This window comes from Pogoniulus pusillus, chromosome 29 (genome assembly GCF_015220805.1).
Source record: "Pogoniulus pusillus isolate bPogPus1 chromosome 29, bPogPus1.pri, whole genome shotgun sequence".
NCBI classification, from domain to species: domain Eukaryota; kingdom Metazoa; phylum Chordata; class Aves; order Piciformes; family Lybiidae; genus Pogoniulus; species Pogoniulus pusillus.
The window spans coordinates 2,520,350-2,540,559 of record NC_087292.1 but is presented as its reverse complement, the minus strand read 5'-3'; positions in this window follow the sequence as shown (position 1 = coordinate 2,540,559).

Sequence of the window (20,210 nt, the reverse complement as noted above, 5' to 3'; positions counted from 1 at the left end):
AGCAATGGATCCAAACTGGAACAGAGAAGGTTTCAGCTCAACGTGAGGAGAAACTTCTTTGGTGTGAGGGTGACAGAGCCCTGGGGCAGGCTGCCCAGAGAGGTTGTGCAGTCTCCTTCTCTGGAGCCTTTCCAAACCCACCTGGGTGCATTCCTGTGTGCACTGCCCTGGGTGATGCTGCTTGGCAGGGGGGTTGGACTGGATGAGCTCTGGAGGTCCCTGCCAGCCTCTCAGGTTCTGTGATTCTGTGAAGCTGTGCCATTAGCTGATGGCAGAGAAGGAGCCACACTGCCACTGCTGCAGGGGTCTGCATAATCCTCCTCAGTCTCCTCATATCTGGCCAGCTTTTAAATCCCACATGTCACTGGTGGACAAAAGGAATGAGTCAGGCTGCCCAGGGAGGTGGTGGAGTCACCATCCCTGGAGGTGTTGCAGCCAAGCCTGGCTGGGGCACTTAGTGCCATGCTCTGGTTGGTTGGGCAGGGCTGGGTGCTAGGTTGGACTGGAGGAGCTTGGAGCTCTCTTCCTACCTGCTTCATTCTATGACTCTATGGTTGTGGATGCTCCCTGCCTGGAGGTGTCCCCTGCAGGTTGGATGAGACCTTGAGCAACCTGTGCTGGTGGGAGGTGTCCCTGCCCATGGCAGGGGGTCTGGAATTGAATGAGCTTTAAGGTCCTCTCCAACCCAAAGCATATGAAGCACTCTGGGAGGGGGGTGGGGATGTTCTTTCCCAAGTGCAATCCTGTTAAAGTCAGTGCTGCAGAGCCCAGAATCCTTCCTCAGGGCTTTCACACTCTCAAGTTCATCAGGCTGAGTTAAAAAAGAAGGAAGGAAGGAAGGAAGGAAGGAAGGAAGGAAGGAAGGAAGGAAGGAAGGAAGGAAGGAAGGAAGGAAGGAAGGAAGGAAGGAAGGAAGGAAGGAAGGAAGGAAGGAAGGAAGGAAGGAAGGAAGGGAGGGAGGGAGGGAGGGAGGGAGGGAGGGAGGGAGGGAGGGAGGGAAGGGGGGGGAGGGAGGGAGGGAGAGAGAGAGAACCCAGGGATTGACACAGAGGATTTTACTTAAGGTGGAAAAAGAAATGGGATTTGCTGCTAAGGAGATCTGTTATGGACCAGGGGAGCTGTGGAGGTTTCCTGTTCTGATGTTTCCTTTCATGTCCTGAACTCAGCTGCTCCCTGTGTATTCCCAAGCAGTCCTTTTGTAACTGCATGGATTAATTAGCTGCAGGACTCCAGGCACGGGCTGAGAAAAACACTTTGTGCTTTCTGAGGCTGCCTTCAGGGTGAAGCCTGCTTGACAGGAGGCTTTCAGGAAGGTTTGCCTGATGACTCATGTGAAGCACAGAGGGGAGCCTCCATTCCCATCTACCTTGGTGGGAAGTGATACCTGAGGGGAGGTTGTGGCCAGGAGGAGGTTGCTCTCTTCTCTCAGGTGGCCAGCACCAGAACAAGAGGACACAGCCTCAGGCTGTGCCAGGGGAGATTTAGGCTGGAGGTGAGGAGAAAGTTCTTCCCTGAGAGAGTCATTGGACACTGGAATGGGCTGCCCGGGGAGGTGGTGGAGTCGCCGTCCCTGGAGCTGTTCAAGGCAGGACTGGACGTGGCACTTGGTGCCATGGTCTGGCCTTGAGCTCTGTGGTAAAGGGTTGGACTTGATGATCTGTGAGGTCTCTTCCAACCCTGATGATACTCTGATACCCTCCTGTTTAGTCTGTGAGCAAGGCTTGAGCAGTTCCTTTGAGAGGAAACTTCATCCTTCTAGAAGATCTGAAGTCTTGAAAGCAGGACTTAGTAATAAAAACTAGGTCCAGAGCTCTTCAAATCATGCAATCACCTGGTTGGGAAAGGTCTTGTGATCACTGAGTCCAGCCATAACCTCTTAGATCAGGTCATAGAATCAACCAGGTTGGAAGAGAACTCCAAGCTCATCCAGGCCAACCCCCTGACTGTGCAGCCTCAGCAAGTTTGCTGCCCACACCACAGGCTGCAGAGGTGGCACAAGCCAAGCTCAGGAGGTTCAACGAGACCAAGGGCAAGGTCCTGCAGCTGGGTGGAGGCAATGCCAAGCACCAATCCAGGCTGGGCAGTGCCAGGCTGGAGAGCAGCCCTGAGGAGAGGGACTTGGGGGTGCTGCTGGAGGAGAAGCTCAGCAGCAGCCAGCAGTGTGCACTTGCAGCCCAGAAAGCCAAGCAGAGGCTGGGCTGCAGCAGCAGCAGTGTGGCCAGCAGGGCCAGGGAGGGGATTCTCCCCCTCTGGTCTGCTCTGCTGAGACCCCACCTGGAGTCCTGCATCCAGCTCTGGAGCCCCTGGGACAAGAGGGCTGTGGAGATGCTGGAGAGTGTCCAGAGCAGGGCCAGGAGGATGCTGAGAGGCTGCAGCAGCTCTGCTGTGAGCACAGCCTGAAAGAGTTGGGGCTGTGCAGGCTGGAGCAGAGGAGGCTCCCAGGGGACCTTCTTGTGGCCTGCCAGGATCTGAAGGGGCTCCAAAAAAGCTGGGGAGGGACTTTTGAGGGTGTGAGGGAGTGACAGGAGTGGAGGGAATGGATCAAAGGTGGAGGTGGGGAGAGTGAGGCTGGAGGTGAGGAGGAAGTTGTTGAGCAGGAGAGTGGTGAGAGGCTGGAATGGGTTGCCCAGGGAGGTGGTTGAGGCCCCATGGCTGGAGGTGTTTGAGGCCAGGCTGGCTGAGGCTGTGTGCAGCCTGCTCTAGGGTAGGGTGTCCCTGGGCATGGCAGGGGGGTTGGGACTGGCTGCTCCTTGTGGACCCTTCCAACCCCGACTGATTCTGTGACTCTAACCTATCACCCAGCCCTGTCCAGTCACCCAGCCCATGGCACTGAGTGTCTCATCCAGCCTCTTCTTGAACACCTCCAGGGATGGTGACTCCACCACCTCCCTCACCTCCTCATCCAAACAGCTTTTAGACACCTCCAGGGATGATGTCTCCACCACAGAATCACAGAATGGGTTAGGTTGGAAGGAAGCTCAAAGCTCAGCCAGTTCCAACCCCCTGCCATAGACAGGGACCCCTCCCACTAGGAGAGGTCTCTCAAGGACTCATCCATCTCCCTGGGCAGCCTGTTCCAGTGCCCAATGACCCTTTCAGTGAAGAAATTTTTCCTCATCTCAAACCTAAACCTCCCCTGGCACAGTTTCAGGTCATTTCTATTACTTCATACTAGGACAAAGAGACCAACTTCCACCTGGCTCCAGCCTCCTCTTAGGGAGCTGCAGAGAGCAATGAGGTCTCCTCTCAGCCTCCTCTTCTCCACACCACACTGCCTCCAGCTCTCTCAGCTGCTGCTCCCCAGCCCTGTTCTCCAGACCCTTCCCCAGCTTTCTTGCCCTTCTCTGGCCATCCTCCAGCCCCTCATTGTCCTTCTTGGGCAACGATCCCCAGCCCTGTCCCTACCCCTCAGGCCTTTGTCAAATGCCAGCCCCTGCAGCCCTGTGCTTGGCACACTGCATCCTCCTCTGAGCTGCTCAGTGCTGCTGGAGCACTGGGAGGAGTCCTTGGGTGGGGTTGAGGCAGCTGCCTGGCATAAACCACCCTCTGGAACAGCTCTGCACAGTCTCATGAGACCTCATTCTGCATTCTCTAAGAGCAAGAGTCTGTCTGGAGGAGGAGAGAGAACAGGTCCTGGAGGAGTCCTGTGAGGGGGTGGGGGGGGGAAGAGACAGATTATCTCTGCAGAGGTCCAGGCAAAAGACTGCATTGATGCAGAGAAGCAGATCAATGCTCTTCCCACACTGGAATGTGATGGAATTGAGGACCAGGCACTCCTTGGCAGAACCTTCTGAGAGCTCAGGCCACTGAAAAAAGTAATAGAGGGGCTCTGCTCTAGGGTAGGGTGTCCCTGCCCATGGCAGGGGGGGTTGGAACTGGCTGATCCTTGTGGTCCCTTCCAACCCTGATTGATTCTGTGATTCTTTATCCCCCACCTGCTTCACTCCAGCTCATAAAGAGCTGAAAGGCAGCAGCACAGAGCTCCTTGGGTATTCTGCTGTGTGCTGGGAAGGCACCTGGAGGCTTGGCAGGATTCTCTCTGGTATGGCCAGCAGTGAGGACTGATGTCCAATCCTGGCAACTTGTTATTGCAAGGTGCCAGAGTCCCCACAGGCAGAAAGGCCACTTGAGCACAAGTAGCCCTGGAAGGTTTGGCTGAAGGAGAGCAGCTCTGTCATCAGAAGGGCAAGAAAGCTGGAATGAAAGGCACAAGCCTGAGGCAAAGAGAAGATTCCACGGGGATGCTCTAAACCCTCAGACTCTCTGGGTGGTTTCCCCCCCCCCATGCTTGAACATTTTGTGCTCCTCTGCCTGTGCAAAATGAATTGAAGGTTTCCATCCAGGCAGCTGCTGGTGGGAACAGTGCTTGCATCACAGCTGGCACTAATTGGCTCCCTTGTTAGCAGTCTCAGGGAGAAGGCAAGGAGCAAGCTGCTGTGTGGCCTGAAGCTCCTGCAGGTACCAGCAGGAGTTGTCCTTCCTCCCCAGCAGCTGCCATGACAGCCTGGTTAGAGAGTCACAGAATTCCATAGTGCCAGGCTGGAAGGGACTCCAAGGATCACCAGCTCCAAGCTCTCCAGGTGCCAGCAGAGCTGCCAGGAGCTGCCCCAGCACCCTGCCAAGCTGAGCCTTCCAACTGCCCAGTGCAGGGCACTGCACTGCTGCCCCTGGGGAGTGATTCCAGTGCCTGACTGTGCCCATGGGGGAACATTTCCTTCTGGAGCTCATCTGGAAACTCCCCAGCAGCAACTGAGGAGTTACTGCAGCACCACACAGCTCATCAGCTTCAGGCCAACAGGGCATGGTCAAGGTCAAACTGCCCAGCACAGGGCACTGCACTGCTGCCCCTGGGGAGTGATTCCAGTGCCTGACTGTGCCCATGGGGGAACATTTCCTTCCGGAGCCCATCTGGAAACTCCCCAGCAGCAACTGAGGAGTTACTGCAGCACCACACAGCTCATCAGCTTCAGGCCAACAGGGCATGGTCAAGGTCAAGCAGGGCACTGCACTGCTGCTCCCTGGGGAGTGATTCCAGTGCCTGACTGTGCTCATGGGGAAAGATTTTCACCTGGAGTGCAGTGGGAATGTCCCCAGCAGCAACTTGTCCCCATCAGCCCTTGTCTTTTCCATGGGACTCTTTGTCAGAAGGGAATCTCCATCCCCTGGTAGCCAACCACACTTTACATCCTGGACCATGATGATAAGGTCTGCCCTGAGTCTTCTCTTCTCCAGGCTGACCCACCCCAGCTCTCTCAGCCTCTCATAGGGTAATAGGGGATGGAATGGACCCAAGTCCAACCCTCCTGCCAGAGCAGGGCCACACAGTCTAGCTTAGGTCACACAGGGACACATCCAGACAGGCTTTGAAAGGCTCCACACAGGGAGACTCCACAACCTCTCTGGGCAGCCTGTGCCAGAGCTCTGGGACCCTTCCAGGCAAGAAGTTGCCCCTTGTGTTGAGCTGCAACCTCCTGTGCTGTCCTCACATGGCAGAGTGCTGCCTGTGCTGTGGTCACTCTCCTGGCCCCACTCTGGGCACTTTCCAGCCTGTCCACACCTTTTATTGTGCAGTGAGGGCCAAAACTGCCCTCAGTGCTCCAGGTGTGGGCTGACCAGTGCAGGGTGATGATTTCTTCAGCTCTGCTGCCCTTGTTGATGCTGCCCAACATCCCCTTGGCTTCCTTTGCCCCTGCAGCTCACTGCTCACTGATGCTGAGCTTGTGCTCCACCAAGACCCTCCAGGTCCCTTTGCACAGAGCTGCTCTCCAGCCAGGTGGCTCTCATTCTGAGCTGCACTCCTGGGTTCTCTGTTCCCAGGCACAGACCCTACCTTTGTGCTCAGGGAGCTTCATAAAGGCTCTTTGTAGCCTTCATCCAACCCAGATGGAGAGTGACTCTCCCTTCTGAAGTGTCAACCTCCTCAGTCACTTGGGTGTCCCCTGCAAACCTCATCAGGGTGCTCTCAAGCTCAACATCCAGATCACTCCTGAAGATATTAAACAGCTTTGGCCCAACCTTCCAGCACCTCAACATCTCTCTGGAACTGAGGAGCCCAGAACTGGACACAGCACTCAAGGGGTGACCTGAGCAGTGCTGAGCACAGGGGTGGGCAGAAGAACCTCCCTTGTCCTGGAGGCCACACTGCTCCTGAGCCAGCCCAGGATGCCATTGGCCCAACATGGATCCCTGGGGGACTCCACTGGCAGTGACTGCCTGCCAGGTTGAGAAACAACTGTTGACCACCACCCTCTGGTCAGGTCCTGCCAGCCAGTTCCTCACCCACCCCCCAGACCACTTGCCTAGGCCATGAAGTGTCTGCTTCTCTGCCAGGAGGCTGTGGGGGGATGTGTCAAAAGCCTTGGAGAAGTCCAGGTAGACAATGCCAGGTCATAATGGAGCACCTCTGCCATGAGGAGGGGGTTGGGGCTGTGCAGGCTGCAGAGGACAAGGCTCCCAGGTGACCTTACTGTGACCTGCCAGGATCTGAAGGGGGCTACAGGAAAGCTGGAGAGGGACTTTTAGGCTGTCAGGTAGAGACAAGACTGGGGGGAGTGGAACAAAGCTGGAAATGGGTAGAATCAGCCTGGATGTTGGGAAGTTCTTCAGCATGAGGGTGCTGAGAGCCTGGCACAGGTTGCCCAGGGAGGTGGTGGAAGCCTCATCCCTGGAAGTTTTTAAGGCCAGGCTGGATGTGGGTCTGGACAACCTGATTTAACGTGAGGTGTTCCTGCCCATGGCAGGGGGGTTGGAGCTGGCTGATGCTTGTGCTCCCTTCCAGCCCTGACTGATTCTGTGGCTCTGTGAAGCTATCAAGGTCAGCTTTGTGCCAGGCTGTGCTGTGGGAGGAGCAGAGGGGATGTGTGATGCCTCTGGGGGTCCTTCAGGGAATCACTGAGTAGTAGGGGTTGGAAGGGACCTCTGGAGATTGAGTCCAACCTCCCTTGTACAATAGTGGAAGCTGAGGCAGAGGAGGTTCCATGTGAACATGAGGAAGGATTTTTTTCCCTGTGAGGGTGCCAGAGCCCTGGAGCAGGCTGCCCAGGGGGGTTGTGGAGTTTCCCTCTCTGGAGACAGTCAAGAGCTGCCTGGATGTGTTCCTGTGGGGTTTGGTCTAGGAGATCCTGCTCTGACAGGGGGGTTGGACTGGATGAACTTTGGAGGTCCCTTCCAGCTCCTGACACTTGGAGGCTGGAGCAGAGCCCTGTGAGGAGAGGCTGAGGGAGCTGGGGGTGTGCAGCCTGCAGCAGAGGAGGCTCAGGGCAGAGCTGATTGCTGCCTGCAGCTGCCTGCAGGGAGGCTGTAGCCAGGTGGGGTTGGGCTCTGCTGCCAGGCAGCCAGCAGCAGAAGAAGGGGACACAGCCTCAAGCTGTGCCAGGGCAGGTCTAGGCTGGATGTTGTTAGGAAGTTGCTGTCAGAGAGAGTGATTGGCATTGGAATGGGCTGCCCAGGGAGGTGGTGGAGTGGCTGTGGCTGGAGGTGTTGCAGCCAAGCCTGGCTGGGGCACTTAGTGCCATGGTCTGGTTGGTTGGGCAGGGCTGGGTGCTAGGTTGTGCTGGCTGAGCTTGGAGCTCTCTGCCAGCCTGCCTGATATTATGATTCTATGATCCTGGAGCTCTCTTCCACCCTGCCTGATTCTATGACCTTTGAGGGTTCCTTCCAGTGCAATCTGTCCCTGTCCCAAGCACTGAAGGCTCAGAGCAGAGGGCGCAGCAAAGGAAGAACATCAGTGGGAGTAAAAGCATCGTTTTAGGCTCACCTACAGCTGAAGGAAGGGGAAAACACATCTGGGGAGTGGTGAGCACAGGAGTTCATCTATCAATATTACTAACAACACCCAGAGCTGGGACTTGCATATTATCTCCCCCTGAACAGCAGACAGACCCTGAGTTCCATGTAATTTACTTTCAATTAGTGCACTGGAGCCTTTTAAAGCCTGCCCTATATATTCTTCTCCACTTACCCACAGACTATTAAACACAATGCAGAGAAAATGATTATGCAAATGAGAATTATCTTCTTGGCTTTCCTCTCTTTCTCCCTTCTTCTTTCCCCAGGTAATTGGGTAGGCATGTGCTGAGGTGGAGGGGGGAGAAATCCAGATGCTGGGAAATGTGAATAATGAAAGCTCTGCAGCTCTCTCTCTCTCTCTCTCCCACTCAGATGCAGGGGCTCAGGATATATGTGTGTGTCAGTTTAATTTAATTTGCTGTTAATTAGCTGAAATGGTAGCCTTGCCTTCCTTGCTTTCACTGCATTCCTGCCCAGGCTCTCCTCAGGCAGCCTGGTAAAGCAGGTGCTTGGCAAAAACACCCTCAGTGCCTATTTACACTGCTGAAGCTTTCCCAGCAAAGGCAACCTCAGTCCTGTCCCTGGATGCAGCTGTGGGAGAGGGGAAGCAGCAGCCTCTTTTCATGTGTTTTAACCCCAGGACACTACTGCACCATAGAATCATAGAACCAACCAGGTTGGAAGAGACCTCCAAGCTCATCCAGTCCAACCTAGCACCCAGCCCTAGCCAGTCAACCAGACCATGGCACTAAGTGCCTCAGCCAGGCTTTTCTTGAAGACCCCCAGGGACAGTGCCTCCACCACCTCCCTGGGCAGCCCATTCCAATGCCAATCACTCTCTCTGGGAAGAACTTCTTCCTAACATCCAGCCTAGACCTGCCCTGGCACAACTTGAGGCTGTGTCCCCTTGTTCTATTGCTGGTTGCCTGGGAGAAGAGGCCAACCCCACCTGGCTACAATGCCCCTTCAGGTAGTTGTAGACAGTAATAAGATCACCTCTGAGCCTCCTCTTCTCCAGGCTGCACACCCCCAGCTCCCTCAACCTCTCCTCACAGGGTTTGTGTTCCAGGCCCCTCACCAGCTTTGTTGCCTTTCTCTGGACACCTTCCAGCACCTCAACATCTCTCTTGAATTGAGGGGCCCAGAACTGGACACAGTACTCAAGGTGTGGCCTGAGCAGTGCTGAGTACAGGGGCAGAAGAACCTCCCTTGTCCTGGTGGCCACACTGCTCCTGATGCAGGCCAGGATGCCATTGGCTCTCTTGGCCACCTGGGCACACTGCTGGCTCATCTTCAGCTTACTATCTATCAGTACTATCATAGAATCAAGCAGCCCCAAGACTAAGGACATGAAGCAAAGGGAGGCTCTCAACCATTTTAAAGGCTGTTGGATCAGGCTCCTAACATAGAATCAGGCAGGTTGGGAGAGAGCTCCAAGCTCAGCCAGCCCAACCTAGCACCCAGCCCTGCCCAACCAACCAGAGCATGGCACTAAGTGCCTCACCCAGTCTCCTCTTGCTGGAAAAAGCAGGATTTAAAACACAAGGTGCAGAAGAATCACAGAACCTCAGAACTGTTGGGCTTGGAAGAGACCTTTGAGGTCACCAAGCCAAGCAGCTCACCCAGAGCTCACAACCCAACTGCTGCTGCTAAGCCACTGAGCCACCTCCCTCAGCATCACCTCCAGGCAGCTTTTAAACACCTCCAGGGATGAGGACTCCAGCACCTCCCTGGGCAGCCTGAGACTCTTTCTGGAAAGAAAATGTCTTTCCCAATGTCCAACCTGAGGCTCTTTCCTCTTCTCTTGTCACTTGTTGCATCTGAGAAAAGACCAACCCCCACCTGGCTCCCTTGAGGTGGTTCAGAGGATGGTTTAGGTGGGAAGGGACCTCAAAGATCACCCAGTTCCAGCCCCCTGCCATAGGCAGAGACACCTCCCACTAGAATAGAGGCCAATGAAATCTCCTCTCAGCCTCCTCTTCTCTGAAGGCCAAACAACCCCAGTTCCCTCAGCTGGTCCCCATAGGACTTGTGTTCAAAGTCCTTCACCAGCCTGGTTGCCCTTCTCTGGACACACTCCAACCCCTCAATGTCCTTCTTGGAGTGAAGAGCCCAAAACTGAAGCCAGGATTCAAGGTGTGGCCTCACCAATGCCAATTAGTGGGTGTGTGGCTCTCTCCAAAGCAAGGTGGACAGCAGACCTCCAGAAGCTTGCCTTGAGGATTCAGGTCATGAGTTCCAACTAACTTCTAATGCACAGAAAGGGCTAAACCTGATCAGGGTTTGTAAGATCTCCTTTGAGAGAGGAAACATCAGAGAGAGGCCACCAAAGAAACCTGCAAGCTAGGGTTGATTTCCAATTGCAGAGAGCTGTTGAGGTGCTGGAAGGTGTTTGGAGAAGGGCAGCAAGGCTGGGGAGGGGCCTGGAGCACAGCCCTGTGAGGAGAGGCTGAGGGAGCTGGGGGGGTGCAGCCTGCAGCAGAGGAGGCTCAGGGCAGAGCTCATTGCTGCCTGCAGCTGCCTGCAGGGAGGCTGTAGCCAGGTGGGGTTGGGCTCTGCTGCCAGGCAGCCAGCAGCAGAAGAAGGGGACAGAGGCTCAAGCTGTGCCAGGGCAGGTCTAGGCTGGATGTTGTTAGGAAGTTGCTGTCAGAGAGAGTGATTGGCATTGGAATGGGCTGCCCAGGGAGGTGGTGGAGTGGCTGTGGCTGGAGGTGTTGAAGCCAATCCTGGCTGGGGCACTGAGTGCCATGGTCTGGTTGGTTGGGCAGGGCTGGGTGCTAGGTTGTGCTGGCTGAGCTTGGAACTCTCTTCCAGCCTGCTTGATTCTATGATAAGAGTGATTGGCACTGGAATGGGCTGCCCAGGGTGGTGGTGGAGTCCCCATCCCTGGAGGTGTTTAAGAGGAGGCTGCAGGAGGTGCCAGGGTTTAGTTAATGAGAAGGTGCAAGGCTGGACTCGACCTCAGAGGTCTTTCCCAACCTGCTTCATTCTGTGAGTTTTATCAGCATGGCTAAAGCTGGGAGGGGGCAAACTGTGAACAGGCAGGGAGGAGAAAGAAGAGGTGGGAAAGAGGCAGCAGGGATGGAAAAGGGCAGGGAGAAAGCCTTCAGTGTAGGGCTGTGTGCTTTCAAATATTGATATGGGCAAGGTATAAATAGAAGCCCAGGCATGCTCCTGCAGCTAATAAAGGTCTTGTTTACAAGTGAGCAGAGTGGTTCATTAAGAGTGGGAACAAGCAGCTGCTCTGCAAGGGAGGGAAATGCTTAATGAAAGCACCCAGAGTGCAAAGAGGGATTTGAGCTCGAGTGTGCTCAGAGAGAGAGAGAAGTTCAGCAGCTCTCAGCTTCAGCCTTTGGCTGCAGTGTCCTGCTCCCTGGGCAGAACCATGGGCCTGGTGCAGACCAATGGGGAGGCCATGAGTAGTCAAGGAGGAAGATGCCCTGTCCCAAGTGCTTTACTACAGGGAGCAGGTGAGGGAGTTGAGGATGTTCAGCGTGCAGAAAAAGAGGCTGAGGGGAGACCTCATTGCTCTCCATGGCTCCTGAAGGGAGGTTGCAGTGAGGTGGGGGTTGGGCTCTGCTCCCTGGGATCAAGTGATAGGAGAGGAAGTGTCTTCAAACTGTGCCAGGGCAGGGTTAGGTTGGAGAGGAGGAAACATTTCTTTGGTGCAAGAGTGGTCAGGGATTGGCACAGGCTACCCAGGGAGGTGGTGGAGTGCCCAGCCCTGGAGGTGCTGAAGAAAGGTTGTGGTGCTGTGCAGGTTAAATCCTTGTCAGCAGCTTCCTGAGGGCCCACCCAACTCTTTGGGTGTGCCCATGGCACCATGGCACTTGGGGCCATGGTCTAGCCTTGAGCTCTGTGGTAAAGGGTTGGACTTGATGATCTGTGAGGTCTCTTCCAACCCTGATGATACTGTGATACTGTGATACCTTAGTAGTCTTTCCCAACTGAAACAATGCTGCTGCAAGCACTATTACATCCAATGAATCCCAACAAACAAACCCCAATCCAAACAAAGCTACCACAAAGTCACCACCATCCAAACCCAGAACCCTGCATTGGCTCATTCCTCATTTCCAAATGAGTAGCTTCTCCAGGTCCTTCTTTTCATTTCACTTAGCTCCTGATAGAGAGGACAAAAAGTACAGAGAGGGAGCAGAATCACAGAGCCAAGCAGGTTGGAAGAGAGCTCCAAGCTCAGCCAGCCCAACCTAGCACCCAGCCCTGCCCAACCAACCACACCATGGCACTAAGTGCCCCAGCCAGGCTTGGCTTCAACACCTCCAGCCACAGCCACTCCACCACCTCCCTGGGCAGCCCATTCCAATGCCAATCACTCTCTCTGCCAACAACTTCCTAACAACATCCAGCCTGAGCCTGCCCTGGCACAGCTTCAGGCTGTCTCCCCTTCTTCTGGTGCTGGCTGCCTGGCAGCAGAGCCCAGCCCCACCTGGCTACAGCCTCCCTGCAGGCAGCTGCAGGCAGCAATGAGCTCTGCCCTGAGCCTCCTCTGCTGCAGGCTGCACCCCCCCAGCTCCCTCAGCCTCTCCTCACAGGGCTCTGCTCCAGGGGTTGGTCCCTCCCAACCCCTAAGATTCTGTGACCCTGTGAGCCTCAAGAGTTCCATGGTTCTACCATCAGGGCTGGGTTTGCAGGGCAGACAGGGACAGAGCTGCCCTGCTATCCCCCTGGCAGCCCAGCTGTGGGGATCAGATGTAAAGGGTGGGTTCCTTCAGCCTGCCAGCATGATCTGATTTCATGCTCTGTGTTCAGCAGAGTAGCTCCTTCCCCTGGAGCAGCCTTCTGCACTTTGCAGCTCCTTCTTCAAAACGACTTAGTTCTACATTTGCTCCATCCTTATTTGGGATTCTCTGGAAGATCAAGGCCACTCCAGAGCCAGCCAGATAAAATTAGCATCTGAGCTGGAGCCTTTGCTTGGTGTAAGAAATGCAGATCAGCCTCACTTGCAGGGAGTGCTGGAAGGTGAATTTTCATCTCTGCCTTCCTTTCAGCAGACCTACTTCTGCCAGCCTTGTTTGCTTTGAGTGCCACCACAGCCTGCAAAGCTGTCCTGGGAGCTTCTGGGAGGCTGCTTCCAGAGGATGTTATCAGGCAACAGCATGAGCCTCGAATTGGACCTCAAACTGATAAGCAATCAGCTTGGTCAAGATCAGTTCTTGCCTCCTCGTGGCCTGAGCACTGCCTCTTCCACCAGGGAGCCAAGGGGGAGTGGGCAGGTTGGGCTGAAGCTGGTGCACAGCTCCCAGAGCTCAGGATTCCCAAGCTTCAGGATTCTAAAAGCTGGGAGAGGTGGCAGCCCATGGGCAGAAGCAGCGAGCTGAGGGTGTTCAGCCTGGAGAGGAGGAGGGTGAGGGGAGACCTCCTGGCTCTCTACAGCTCCCTGAAGGGAAAGGCTGAGGGATCTGGGAGTGTTCAGCCTGGAGAAGAGGAGGGTGAGGGGAGACCTCCTGGCTCTCAACAGCTCCCTGAAGGGAAAGGTGGAGGGAGCTGGGAGTGTTCAGCCTGAAGGAGAGGAGGCTCAGGGCAGAGCTCATTGCTGCCTGCAGCTGCCTGCAGGGAGGCTGTAGCCAGGTGGGGTTGAGCTCTGCTGCCAGGCAGCCAGCAGCAGAAGAAGGGGACACAGCCTCGAGCTGTGCCAGGGCAGGTCTAGGCTGGATGTGAGGAGGAAGTTGCTGGCAGAGAGAGTGATTGGCATTGGAATGGGCTGCCCAGGGAGGTGGTGGAGTGGCCGTGGCTGGAGGTGTTGCAGCCAAGCCTGGCTGGGGCACTTAGTGCCATGGTGTGGTTGGTTGGGCAGGGCTGGGTGCTAGGTTGTGCTGGCTGAGCTTGGAGCTCTCTTCCAGCCTGCTGGATTCTGTGATTCTGTGATTCCATGCTGTTGGATTCTTGGCCACCTTTGCATGCTGCTGGCCCATGTTCAGCCAGCTGGCCCCCAACTCCCCCAGGCCCCTGCTGCCAGGCAGCTCTCCAGCCTGCTCTCCAGGTCACACAGATGAGGAGAGCTCTTTCCTTATCTCCCCACCCTGGGGAGCAGGTGGCTGGAGGAGGACCCACTCACCACAGACCTGAGCTGAACCCTCTGAGCTCTGCAGCCTTCCTGTCCAACAGCTCAGGAGCTGCCCCCAGACGCAAAGGCTGTGTTTGAAGCTGCTACCTCCTAATGTTTTATTCATGGTGGGTCACCCCTGGTGACAGAGTGTCAAAGGAGGAGGAGGAGGAAGAAAGTTTAGAAGAGCAGCAGCAGAAGTGCCTGGATGCAGAGATGAGCCCTCCGAGGGGACAGTCAGCATTAAGAGACCCATCTTCAATGCTGACAAATGGCTCTGGATGCTTTACACTCCCAGGTCCTGCCTCCAGAAGCTAAGGAGCCTCCATCTTATCAATACATGAATTCCCACTGAAGTCTCTCTCTATTTACAGACCTCTCAGAGCCACTTCTGAGGGCTGTGGGTTTTGTTTTTCATTCCCCCACAGTACTTGGAGATGATTTAGGGAGTAAGATCTAAGCTGAGTTGTCAGTCACCATAAAGGGCTCTTAGGCCCTTGATCTTCAGTGATTCCTCTCCATTTATGCCAGCCCAGGATTACTCTTTTCAAGGAGGTGCCTGGGAGTACCCAAGCTTTAAAGGCTAAGTTGTTTTAATTGGGCTCATAAGGTAAAGTGTTTCCTGCTTCCAAAGTAAATACTCAGCAGGATGGATTCAAAAGCACTCTTGACAAAGTTACTGACACTGTGGCTTCAAAGGAGGTGTTCCTGGGAATATTGCTCTCATTCCTCCTAGGGTGTTTGCAGCAAGCCAGCAAGAAGCAATGCAGATGCTTCCAGTCCATCTGGAACCACTGGCATCAGCATCCAGCCACTAGCAGCAACCAGCCAGATCTGGAGCCTTAACTAAGACCCTGGCATAGGCATCACACTCCTCATTAATGAAGGCAAAGCTGAACACAGAGCTAGAGATAGGGCTGGAGAACAGGGAACTGGGGGTGTTCAGCCTGGAGAGGAGGAGGCTGAGGGGAGACCTCATTGCTGTCTGCAGATCCCTGAGAGGAGGCTGCAGTGAGGTGGGATTGGGCTCAGCTCCCTAATGGCAGGTGCCAGGAGAGGCAATGGCCTGAAATTGTGCCAGGGCAGGGTTAGGTTGGAGAGGAGGAAACATTTCCTTGGTGCAAGAGTGGTCAGGGACTGGCACAGGCTGCCCAGGGAGGTGGTGGAGTCCCCATGTCTGGGGGTGTCCAAGAAAGGTGTGGCCATGGCACTTGGGGACAGGGTTTAGTGGGCATGGTGGGGTTGGGTTGAGGTTTGGAGTTGATGACCTTAGAGAGCTTTTCCAACCCAAACAATTCTGTGATTCTGAGAAATGTGTCAGATTTCAGCATGTGGATTTCTATATCCAGATCATTTTGCTTAGAGTCACAGAACCAAGCAGGCTGGAAGAGAGCTCCAAGCTCAGCCAGCCCAACCTAGCACCCAGCCCTGCCCAACCAACCACACCATGGCACTAAGTGCCCCAGCCAGCCTTGGCTGCAACACCTCCAGCCACAGCCACACCACCACCTCCCTGGGCAGCCCATTCCAATGCCAATCACTCTCTCTGCCAGCAACTTCCTACTAACATCCAGCCTAGACCTGCCCTGGCACAGCTTGAGCCTCTGTCCCCTTCTTCTGCTGCTGGCTGCCTGGCAGCAGAGCCCAACCCCACCTGGCTACAGCCTCCCTGCAGGCAGCTGCAGACAGCAATGAGCTCTGCCCTGAGCCTCCTCTGCTGCAGGCTGCACCCCCCCAGCTCCCTCAGCCTCTCCTCACAGGGCTCTGCTCCAGGCCCCTCCCCAGCCTTGCTGCCCTGCTCCAAACACCTTCCAGCACCTCAGCAGCTCTCTGCAATGGAGGAGCGCAGAACTGGACTACAGCCTCACAGGATGTTAGGGGTTAGAAGGGACCCAAAGAGCTCATTGAGTCCAACCCTCCTGCCAGAGCAAGACCACACAGGAACACATCCAGACAGGCCTGGAAAGGCTCCACAGAAGGAGACTCCACAACCTCTCTGGGCAGCCTGTGCCAGGGCTCTGGGACCCTTCCAGTCAAGAAGTTCCCCCTTGTGTTGAGCTGCAACCTCCTGTGCTGCAGCTTCCATCCATTGCTCCTTGTCCTATCCCAGGGAGCAGTGAGCAGAGCCTGTCCCCCCTCTCCTGACCCCCAGCCTTCAGATAGTTATAGACATTGATTCAATCCCCTCTCAGTCTTTTCTTCTCCAGACTAAGCAGCCCCAGGGCCCTCAGCCTCTCCTCACCAGGCAGTGCTCCAGTCCCCTCATCACTCTCATAACCCTCTGCTGGACCCTCTCCACACTACTCCTGCTCTGGCCTCAGTAAGGCTGAGTAGTGGGGGAGATGAACCTTCCTTGACATGTTGGCCACACTCTTCCTGATGCACCCCAGGATGCCATTGGTGTCCTTGGCCCTGAGGGCACATTAGTGGCTCATGGGCATCCTGTTGTCCACCAGGACTCCCAGATCTCCAGAGCTGTTCTCCAACAGACCAGTGCCAACCTGCAGTGATCCCTGAGTGCTCTTCTTTTCCAGCCACTGTCTGGACAGCACCAGTGTCCCCACTCTTTTTCAGTTGGAAAAGCCCTTCAGGATCCCCAGGTCCAACCAAGAACCCTACTCTACAAGATTCACCTCTAACCCCCAAGCACCGAAATCCCCAAGCATCACATCCAGACACATTCAGGCTGGGTGACTCCACCACCTCCCTGGGCAGCTCATTCCAGTCCCTGACCACTCTCTCTGTGAAACACTTTTTCCTAATGTCCAATCTAAGCCTCCCCAGCCTCAGCTTGAGGCCATTCCCCCTCGTTCTGTCTCCCATTGCCTGTGAGAAGAGCCCAGCAGCAGCCTCTCCACAATGTCCCTTCAGGTAGCTGTAGACAGCCTGGGGCACAGCGATGGGAAGAAGCTGGCTCCTGCCTCTCCTTCACTCTGTGGCTGCCCTTCCAGGTGGATCACAGTATCACAGTGTCCCAGCATCATCAAGGTTGGAAGAGACCTCACAGAGCATCAAGTCCAACCCTTTAGCACAGAGCTCAAGGCCAGACCATGGCACCAAGTGCCACGTCCAGTCCTGCCTTGAACAGCTCCAGGGACGGCGACTCCACCACCTCCCCGGGCAGCCCATTCCAGTGTCCAATGACTCTCTCAGGGAAGAACTTTCTCCTCACCTCCAGCCTAAATCTCCCCTGGCACAGCCTGAGGCTGTGTCCTCTTGTTCTGGTGCTGGCCACCTGAGAGAAGAGAGCAACCTCCTCCTGGCCACAACCACCCCTCAGGTAGTTGCAGACAGCAATGAGGTCTGCCCTGAGCCTCCTCTTCTCCAGGCTAACCAATCCCAGCTCCCTCAGCCTCTCCTCGTAGGGCTGTGCTCAAGGCCTCTCCCCAGCCTCGTTGCCCTTCTCTGGACACCCTCAAGCATCTCAATGTCCCTCCTAAACTGGGGGGCCCAGAACTGAACACAGCACTCAAGGTGTGGTCTAACCAGTGCAGAGTACAGGGGCAGAATGACCTCCCTGCTCCTGCTGGCCACACCATTCCTGATGCAGGCCAGGATGCCACTGGCTCTCTTGGCCACCTGGGCACACTGCTGGCTCATGTTCAGGTGGGTATCAATCAGCACCCCCAGATCCCTCTCTGTCTGGCTGCTCTCAGCCACTCCAACCCCAGCCTGTATCTCTGCATGGAGTTGCTGTGGCCAAAGTGCAGCACCCTGCACTTGGAGCTATTGAACTCCATCCCATTGGACTCTGCCCATCTGTGCAGGCGGTCAAGGTCCTGCTGCAGAGCCCTTCTGCCCTCCAACCCAGCCACATCTGCCCCCAGCTTAGTGTCATCTGCAAACTTGCTGATGACTGACTCCATGCCCTCATCCAGATCATCTATGAAGATGTTACAGAGGATGGGGCCCAGCACAGATCCCTGAGGGACACCACTAGTGACAGCTGCCAGCTGCATGTGGCACCATTCACCACCACTCTCTGGGCTCAGCCCTCCAGCCAGTTCCTAACCCAGCACAGAGTGTTGCCATCCAAGCCATGGGCTGACAGCTTAGCCAGCAGTTTGCTGTGGGGGACAGTGTCAGAGGCCTTGCTGAAGTCCAGACAGAGCACATCCACAGGCTCCCCACAGCCACCAAGCAGTCACCTGAGCATAGGAGGAGATCAGATTGGAGGTTGGAGAGGCAGGATCTGCCCTTCCTAAACCCATGCTGGCTGAACCCTTACCTACTGTACGGGCAGTAGAAGGACCTGAAAGCCAAGAGCCTGCAGGCAACGAGAGCAGCCTGTGGGCAGTGTCTCTCCATGGCCAGAGTAACTGGTGAGGGAGAAAGGAGCTGCAGGGGCAGGTGTGGCTGGCAGAAAGCAGCAGCCAGCTCTGCTGAAGTCAGAAACTTCGCCTGGGTTCACACCAGCGGCGTCTGCCTCGCTGACTCCGGCAGTGATGAATAAATCTGGAGACAGTTAATAATGAAAGACTATTAAGATAAGATTTAGTCTTTATTGTTCTCCTGCTCCCATCATTTGTCAGGCACTCGAACCAAACAGAGGAGGAAATGTCAGGCTGGGAAGCGCTGCTGCTACCCAGCCTGCAGCAGAGCTGCTGGCGCTTGTGGGCAGGCACCATCCAAGGCAGCAAACCTCCTTTCCCTCAGGGTAACCACTTAGAGCAGTCACCTTCCCTTCACAGCTCATAAATAGCAGCGCTGCTGGAGGAAGGCAGCATTTCTGGGCCAGGGAGCACCTTAATAGGCAGTGTGTTGTTTTCAGGAAGGAAATACTGCCAGCTTGGCTGCTTACCCTCCACAAGTCAGTCAGAGATGCTCCTTTTGAATGTCTCTGCCAGTAATTATCTTTATTTGTTTCCCCCTCCTTCCCCTGTTAGCTGTTTTGGAGAGAATCTTCTTTCTGCACTCCCACATCCACAGCTCATGAGCAGCTCGCCCCTGGGTGAGGTGCAGCGAGTGCTAAGAGCACATCTTTGATGTCCTCAGTGTGACAGCAGCAAGAAAACAGAGGGAAACAAGCACACGTTTTGCTTTCAGACCACCTTCAGCTGCACCCAGGGTGCAGTTCCTGGAAGAAGAGGCACTTGGATGCAGACAGGATCAATGCCAGCACTGATCTCAGGTGGCACAGGTGTTCTGCACTGGTGGCAGCAGCACTGGGCTGGGGACTGAGAGGGAATCACAGTCACAGTGCCAGCACTGATCTCAGGTGGCACAGGTGTTCTGCACTGGTGGCAGCAGCACTGGGCTGGGGACTGAGAGGGAATCACAGAGTGACAGTGCCAGCACTGATCTCAGGTGGCACAGGTGTTCTGCACTAGTGGCAGCAGCACTGGGCTGGGGACTGAGAGGGAATCACAGTCACAGTGCCAGCACTGATCTCAGGTGGCACAGGTGTTCTGCACTAGTGGCAGCAGCACTGGGCTGGGGACTGAGAGGGAATCACAGTCACAGAATGTCAGAGGCTGCAAGGGACCTCCAGAGCTCATCCAGGCCAAGCCCCCTGCCAGAGCAGCATCACCTAGAGCAGATCACACAGGAACACATCTAGGTGGGTTGTGAATATCTCCAGAGAAAGGAGACTCCACAACCCCCCTGGGCAGCCTGTCCCAGGGCTCTGTCACCCTTCACAGGGTAAAAATTGCCTCCAGATGTTTACATGAAACTTCCTATCCCTCAATGTGCAGCCCAAGACAACAGTGGTAAGGATACAGCTCAGCCACACCACAGGCACTGCCTTTTGAGAGGCTGCTCCTTGAGCTTCCCTCCTTTACCACGCAGACAGCTGAGCCCCAGCCTCTCCTCCTCCCACAGCCTTTGATTGCTTTTAGACTGACCTCCAGATGGAGAGGAGAAAGCAACCTGACAGAGGTAAGATCTAAGGTCAGCGCTGCTCTCCCTCCCCTGTCATCCCACCGAGCTCATAAATTGCTGTGAAAACCTCCTGGGGAAAAAGGGCAAATGCAAAAAGAGAAGCTTGCTGCTACTTGGCAGCACACCCACGGCTGGGGCAGCTGCCGTGGAGAGTGGATCCAGCAGCACTGCAAGCACAGACCGACTGCAAGTGCCAGTGCAGCAGTGGTCCCAGCCCCCCTGGCAACATCCTCCCCACCTCCCAGAGTGAGCAGGAGAAAGATGCCCTTTGCAGGCGACTTATTCATAGAATGCTTTGGGATGGAAGGGACTTGGGGGTGCTGCTGGAGGAGAAGCTCAGCAGCAGCCAGCAGTGTGCACTTGCAGCCCAGAAAGCCAAGCAGAGCCTGGGCTGCAGCAGCAGAAGTGTGGCCAGCAGGGCCAGGGAGGGGATTCTCCCCCTCTGCTCTGCTCTGCTGAGACCCCACCTGGA